A 7,722-nucleotide genomic window follows, 5' to 3' on the forward strand; every position below is an offset into this window, starting at 1 on the left:
CTAAGACCAACAAAAAAAAAAGTTGCACAACAATTCTTGTAGGAACAATTGAAGACTTCTTTTATGAGTTCCAAGTGGTAAAAGAATAAAATAAATTTAGGCAAAGAGCAATAAGCAATCTATTGATGATTTGTTTAGCCATTTTATCTGACTATTTTCATATATTATAAAGTATTTGTTAGAAACAAAAAAAATTCAAACCATACAACACACAAAAAGTATTAAATAAAATATAAATAAGTTCTTACATAATAAATTACATTAAGAAATGATTGTTGGAAAAAGAAATATTACACATTTTCCAAATCACAAAATCACTTTTAAAATAAAAACAAAAAAAACAAAATTGTGTTTTCAAATCTATGAAAGTATCTATGTTTACTCATAAATATAGCCAATAAATAGGACAATCAAATAACAAATTCATGACCAAAAAAATCACATGATTTTCAAAATCTTTCTCTTTTTTTCATTTCAACATCTTTTTTTATGCACAAAAGTAAGATAGATGTGATAATATTATCCTGCAAAATGTCATTATTTTAATTACAAATTGAATGTGTTTGTACAAAATAATTGAAGTGATCTTCTATGGGAAATCCATAAATAAAAATACGCTCTAAACAATTTCAAAGATTGTGCAATTCTTTACTCTTTTTTTTTTCCATAATTTGTATCACCATTCTCATCTTTAAAGACATTAAAGAAATTCCAAATTAAAAAAATAAAAATAATAGAAAACCCTAAGTTATAGACGTTGTTGCAAAAATTCAAAACTAAAAAATTTCATTTTGGGGAAAAATAAGACTTAAATTAGTTAACCTATTTTTTTGGGTCCAACCCGACAAGTGAAGGATTAATCCGTTGCGAATCTGAGCTCTATTTAAGAGTCTGCTGCATGTCCAAGGCGGGATTCGAACCCCCGACACTTACTTAAGCGGATGAGTGAGTTGACCACTCAACCAACCCAAGTTGATTATTAGTTAACCCATTTAAACTTTCAAAGCAACTACTAACAATAAAAAAACATGGTGCTTTGCTTTTAGTATATTCTTTTCTATATATTAAATAGCGAATAATAAAAATAAAACATTTAAATAAAAATATGGTTTGTGGAGTAAAAGGATGCCCTAATTTCGTTTTGAAGAAGATCCGAAATAAAAGTAATGAGCTAAGGAGATTCATGGTGATTGGTGGTTAGCTTTTCTCAACTCATTATCTCCCCTTTATATTAACAAGGAAATCTCTTAAAATATGAGACTTAACTTCAATTATTAAGCTACTTGTTTGCTTTTGTCGTCTTCTTATTTGATTTGAATGAGTTATTCCCATTTTATTCTTCTTTTATTATTTTGTTGTGGACATTTAGGTACAGTAATAGTTTACTATGCTGAGTTAATAGTTAAATTAATTTTTAAAAAATAAAATATTTTTTAAATTTATTTTAAAGATTTTTTAATTAAATTGATTTATCAAAGTAAATATATCATTGAATTATTATACCGTCTATGAGACTATGACTATACTATTTGAGCACCTAATTAAATTAAAAAAAATAATAATATAGACCTCACTCAACTTCGAAATCTGAATCTCTATGTTATATAGGGTTATTACCTCTTATCAGTAACTGTATCAATTCTGTCGCAAAAGAATTCGATTCATTCGAAAAATTAAACGAATTAAGTCTATAAAAATATAACCCATTTATAAATAAATAATTTTTATTTGGTTGATAACTCGTGAATTAAACAAGTTCGAAAAGAGCAGACGTATATATTGATTCATTTGACTCGTTTATATATATAAACTCTTTTATTACTATGATATTGAAATTTTTACTAGACTTATACTTTCGTTTGTTTGGTGTGAAAATATATAAATATGTGATGTAATTTTTTTCTTATATAAGTATCGGATAAAAAATTGTTGAAATTATTGTTTTTGTTTCTTAGTTTAGATCTTTAAAAAAAATAAAAAATGAGTAAAACGAGCCAACTTATTTGACACATTAGCTCGAACAAATCAAATCGAATCGGTTGTAAAATAAATAAGAAAGAGATAATAAAATATAAATAGAAAAATACTACTATTAATATTTATTAATATTATTATGTTATTATAAAATACTTTATATTGTAATATAAGAAAGAGAGAGAATATTTGTTTTTATTATTTCTATGTCAATTGTCTCTGATCAAACCTCCTATTTATATTTGTGAAAGTTTAACTTTTTTCAACGTTATTAACTATTTCATTCTCTCTTGAGAATGTGAGCTACACATAGAAAATGGGCATCCATGTCTCATTCTTATCACAACACTTCCTTTGGATGACCATTTAGAATTATTGCCTCGTTAAAATCTTACTAAAGAAAAATCCAGTGGAAAAAAATCTTAGTGAAGGAAAAAGAGTACAATATCCTTTAGTGATGGGACTGCCTCATTAAAAACCTTGTCAAGAAAAACCCAATGGGAAAAAACCTGACTAAGAGAAAAAGAATACAGTCTCCCACTCTTGCCGACATCATTTAATGCCTCGAAATCGACGCATCCCAATCTCATGTACCAATCTTTCAAATGAGGATTTTGGGAGTGACTTTGTAAATAAATCTGCCAGATTATCACTTGAGCGGATCTGTTGGATATCAATTGTCCCCTGATTTTGAAGATCATGAGTGAAGAAGAATTTGGGAGAAATATACTTTGTTCTATCACCTTTGATGTATCCGCCTTTAAGTTGAGCAATGCATGTTGTATTATTTTCAAATAGGACAATTGGAGCTATCTTATGATCAATCAGTCCACATGATGACAGAATATATTGGATCAGACTTCTGAGCCAAAAACACTCGCGACTAGCTTCATAAATCGCTAGTATTTCAGCATGATTAGAGGATGTTGCAGCAATCGTCTATTTCGTGGACCTCCATGATATAGCTATACCTCCATATGTGAACAGATATCCTGTTTGAGATCTTCCTTTTATGTGGATCAGACAAGTATCCAACATCTGCATAGCCAACTAATTGTGACTTGGATCCATAGGGATAAAACAATCCCATATCAACCGTCCCATGAAGATATCGAAAGATTTGCTTGATTCCACTCCAATGTCTTCTGGTTGGAGAGGAACTATACCTTGCTAGTAAATTCACAGCAAATGATATATCGGGTCGTGTATAATAGCAAGATACATTAGCGCTCCAATGTCACTAAGATATGGTACTTCAGGATCAAGGATATCTTCATTCTTTTCTTTAGGACGGAATTGATCATTCTCCACATCCAAAGATCTTATGATCATTGGGGTACTCAAGGGATGTGACTTATCCATATAAAATCTTTTCAAGATCTTCTCTGTGTATGTTGTTTGATGAATAAAGATCTCATTTTTTATATGCTCGATCTGCAGGCCGAGACAAAATTTAGTCCTTCCAAGATATTTCATCTCAAACTCTTCTTTTAGAGTTTTTATAATTGTTGGAATCTCTTCAGGAGTCCCAATAAGCCAATAATATTTAAATCATCAACGTACACAGCAATTATAATGAATCCAGATGCGGATTTCTTTATGAAAACACATGGACAGATATCATCATTCTTGAATCCATTTTTGGCCAGATACTCAGTAAGACGATTATACCACATTCGTCCAGATTGTTTTAAACCATATAAAGATCTTTGCAATTTGACTGAGTATAACCCTTGCGAATATTCATTGGATGGTTTAGATATCTTTAGTCCTTCAGGGAATTTCATATAGATATCCCGATCTAATGAGTCGTATAAATAGGCTGTTACTACATCCATTAAATGCATATGTAGTTTATGATATGCAGATAAACTGACCAAATAACGCAATATTATCGCATCCACTACATGGGAATACGTTTCTTCATAATCTATATCGGGCCTTTGTGAAAAACCTTGTGCCACAATCCGAACTTTGTAGCGCACAATTTCATTTTTTTCATTTCGTATTCTCACAAATACCCATCTGTATCCAACAGGTTTTACATCTTCTGGTGTATAGACTACAGGTCCGAAGACTTCACATTTTGCAAGTGAGTCTAATTCATCCTTCATGGCTTCTTTCCATTTTGGCAAATCATTCCTTTGTCAACATTCTTTGACTGATCTTGGCTCAAGATCGTTACTTTCATGCATGATATTCAATGCCACATTATATGCAAATATTTCATTGACAATTGTCTTATTTCGGTCCCATTTCTCTTCTGTAAAGACATAATTTATCGAGATCTCGTTATTTTCACAATTTTTAGGTACCTGAACATCTTCTAGCGTTAAAATTATATCAGAATTTTGGACAACTGCAAGTGTCTCTACTATGTCTTTTCCAACAGGAATAGTATTTACCTCTTTTCGCTTTCGAGAATTTTTGTCTTTGGAACCGACAGGACTGCCACGCTTCTGGTGTGTATTTAATTCGGTGGAAATTTGTCCAATTGGGACATCAATTCGAATTGGGACATTTTCCACTGGTATATAAGATTTGGTTATCCTCTTTGTATCGGAAAATGCATCAGGCAATTCATTTGCTATTCTTTGCAAATGTATAATCTTTTGAACTTCTAGTTCACATTGCCCTGATCGAGGATCTAAATGCATCAAGGATGATGCATTCCAATTAAGTTCCTTTTCAGGAAGCTTATTGTCTCCCCCTAATGTTAGAAATTTTGATTCATCAAAATGACAATCTGCAAACCGGGCTTTAAATACATCTCCAGTTTGTATCTCAAGATACCTCACTATAGAGGGAGAATCATATCCAACATATATCCCCAATTTTCTTTGGGGTCCTATTTTGGTGCGATTAGGTGGTGCAATGGAAACATATATCGTACACCCAAATATTCTTAAATGGGAAACATTTGGCTGCTGGCCAAATGCTAATTGCATAGGAGAGAACTGATGGTAACTCATTGGCCTCAAACGAATAAGTGATGCGGCATGTAAAATAGCATGCCCCAAACCGAGGTTGGGAGATTTGTTCTCATAAGTAAGGGTCTAGCAATTAATTGGAGGCGTTTAATAAGTGATTCTGCTAACCTATTTTGTGTGTGAACATAAGCTACTGGATGTTCAACACTTATTCCATTAGCCATACAATAAGCATCAAAAGCTTGGAAAGTAAATTCACCAGCATTATCAAGACGAATTGCTTTGATTGGATTTTTTGGAAATTGTGCTTTTAATCGAATAATTTGAGCCAGTAATCCCGCAAACGCCAGGTTGCGAGAAGATAATAAGCACACATGTGGCCATTTCGAAGATGCGTCTATCAGGACCATAAAATATCTAAAAGATCCACATGGTGGATGAATAGGTCCACATATATCACCTTAAATCCTTTATAGGAATTCAGGGGACTCAAATCCAATCTTTACTGGTGATGGCCTTAAAATTAACTTCCCTTGAGAACATATAGCACAACAAAATTCACTAGATTTAAGAATCTTCTGGTTCTTTAGTGAATGTCCATAGGAGTTTTCAATAATTCTCTGCATCATGGTTGTTCTCAGATGACCCAATCGGTCGTGCCAAGTTATGAATTCATTTGGGTTAGTAAACTTTTGGTTTACAGTGGCATGTGATTCAATTGCACTAATCTTGGTATAATATAACCCAAATGAAAGTTAAGGTAATTTTTCTAATATAACTTTCGTATTTGAATCATGAGTTGTGATACATAAATACTCATGATTTTCCTCATTCATTGTCTCAATATGATATCCATTTCGGCGAATATCTTTGAAACTCAACAAGTTCCTCAGAGACTTGGTAGATAATAGTGTATTATTTATTATAAATTTTGTTCCTCCAGGAAATAAAATTATAGCTCTTCCGGAGCCTTCTATCATATTGCCTGAGCCAATAATAGTATTAACACATTCTTTTTTTGGCATCAGATAGGTAAAATATATATCACTTTTGAGAATAGTGGGCAAACTTGCACTATCCGCAAGGCATACATCTTCATTATATATCCTTGCCATTTTCTTCAAAGACAAACAATCATAAAATGAGTAGTAATACATGCACAGTCAAATTGAATTCTTGATCAGAATTATTTTTTTAAGAAATACTGTACATAAAAATAATGTCATATACTGAAATTTTATTTTAAAATTTGACACATTCAATGATTTCAAAGCTTAAACATTAATATTTCATTGTTTATATACATTACATTTGAAACTTAAATACACATAAAATAAAACTTAACAATAAGTTATTTACATTATTTATTTACTTGAATACTTAACAATCCCACATATTAAACTATTCCATCTTTGATCAAATGACCAATATTTCCTTCAGGATCCTCAAAGAAGTCAGATACATCATAATAAGTGGTGGAATTTTTAGCATCATTTGAAACAAAATTTGTTTCTTTTCCTTTGTCATCAAAGATACTTGGTAAAGATTGACTAGGTGCATTGGGGTACGACAAGTACGTGACCAATGGCCCTTTCCACAACAACGGAAACACTTATCCTCTGTTGATTTATTTTACCCAATATTTCTTTCTTTATCCCACTTCTGGTGAGATCCTCTCTTTTGAACATAATTCCTTTTTCTTCCATAATTTTTTTTGTTACTAAAACCTTGCTATTTACCTCTTCTGAGGTAATGATTTGCCGCATTTACTTCAGAAAATGGAGCGGCGCTAGTTGGGCGCGCTTCGTGATTCTTTAAGAGCAACTCGTTATTGCGTTCAGCAACAAGAATGCAAGAAATTAACTCATAATATTTTTTAAACCCTTTTTCTCGATACTGCTGCTGCAGGAGCACATTCGAGGTATGGAAAGTTGAGAAAGTTTTCTCCAACATATCATGATCAGTTATCTTTTCCCCACATAATTTCATTCGTGAGGTGATTCGAAACATTGCAGAATTATATTCATTTATGGATTTAAAATCCTGCAGACGCAAGTGCGTTCATTCATATCGGGCTTGAGGAAGTATCACCGTTTTTTTATGATTGTACCTTTCTTCAAGGTCTTTCCAAAGATCTGCAGGATCTTTTCATGTGAGATATTCATTTTTCAATCCTTCATCAAGATGACGACGAAGGAAAATCATGGCTTTGGCTTTATCCTTCTATGATGCATTATTTTCAGCTTTAATGGTATCTCCAAGATCCATTGAATCAATATGGATTTCAGCATCTAATATCCATGATAAATAATTATTTCCAGATATATCAAGAGCATTGAATTCAAGATGAGAGAGCTTCGACATAATGAAAATTTGTTGCCTGAGTCTTCCTAAATTTTGATTAGAGTCTTGTGTTGATAACGTGTTGTAAAATAAATAAGGAAGAGATAATAAAGTATAAATAGAAAAACACTACTATCAGTATTTACTAATACTATTATGCTACTATAAAGATAATAATATATTAATATTATATTAATAGTATACGAAAAGAGAAAATAAAAAAATATTTTATATTGTAGTATAAAAAAGAGACAGAGAGAATATTTATTTTTATTATTTCTGTGTCAATTGCCTCCGATCAAGCTTCCTATTTATATTTGTGAAAGTTTAACTTTTTCAACGTTATTAATTATTTCATTCTCTCTTAAAAATGTGAGTTACACATAAAAAATGGGCATCCACATCCAATTCTTATCACAACAGAATTTTTATTTTGACTCGTGACTCATAATAAGCTGACTCAAATTCATCTGCT

The sequence above is a fragment of the Arachis ipaensis genome, chromosome B05, assembly GCF_000816755.2.
Source record: "Arachis ipaensis cultivar K30076 chromosome B05, Araip1.1, whole genome shotgun sequence".
NCBI lineage: Eukaryota > Viridiplantae > Streptophyta > Magnoliopsida > Fabales > Fabaceae > Arachis > Arachis ipaensis.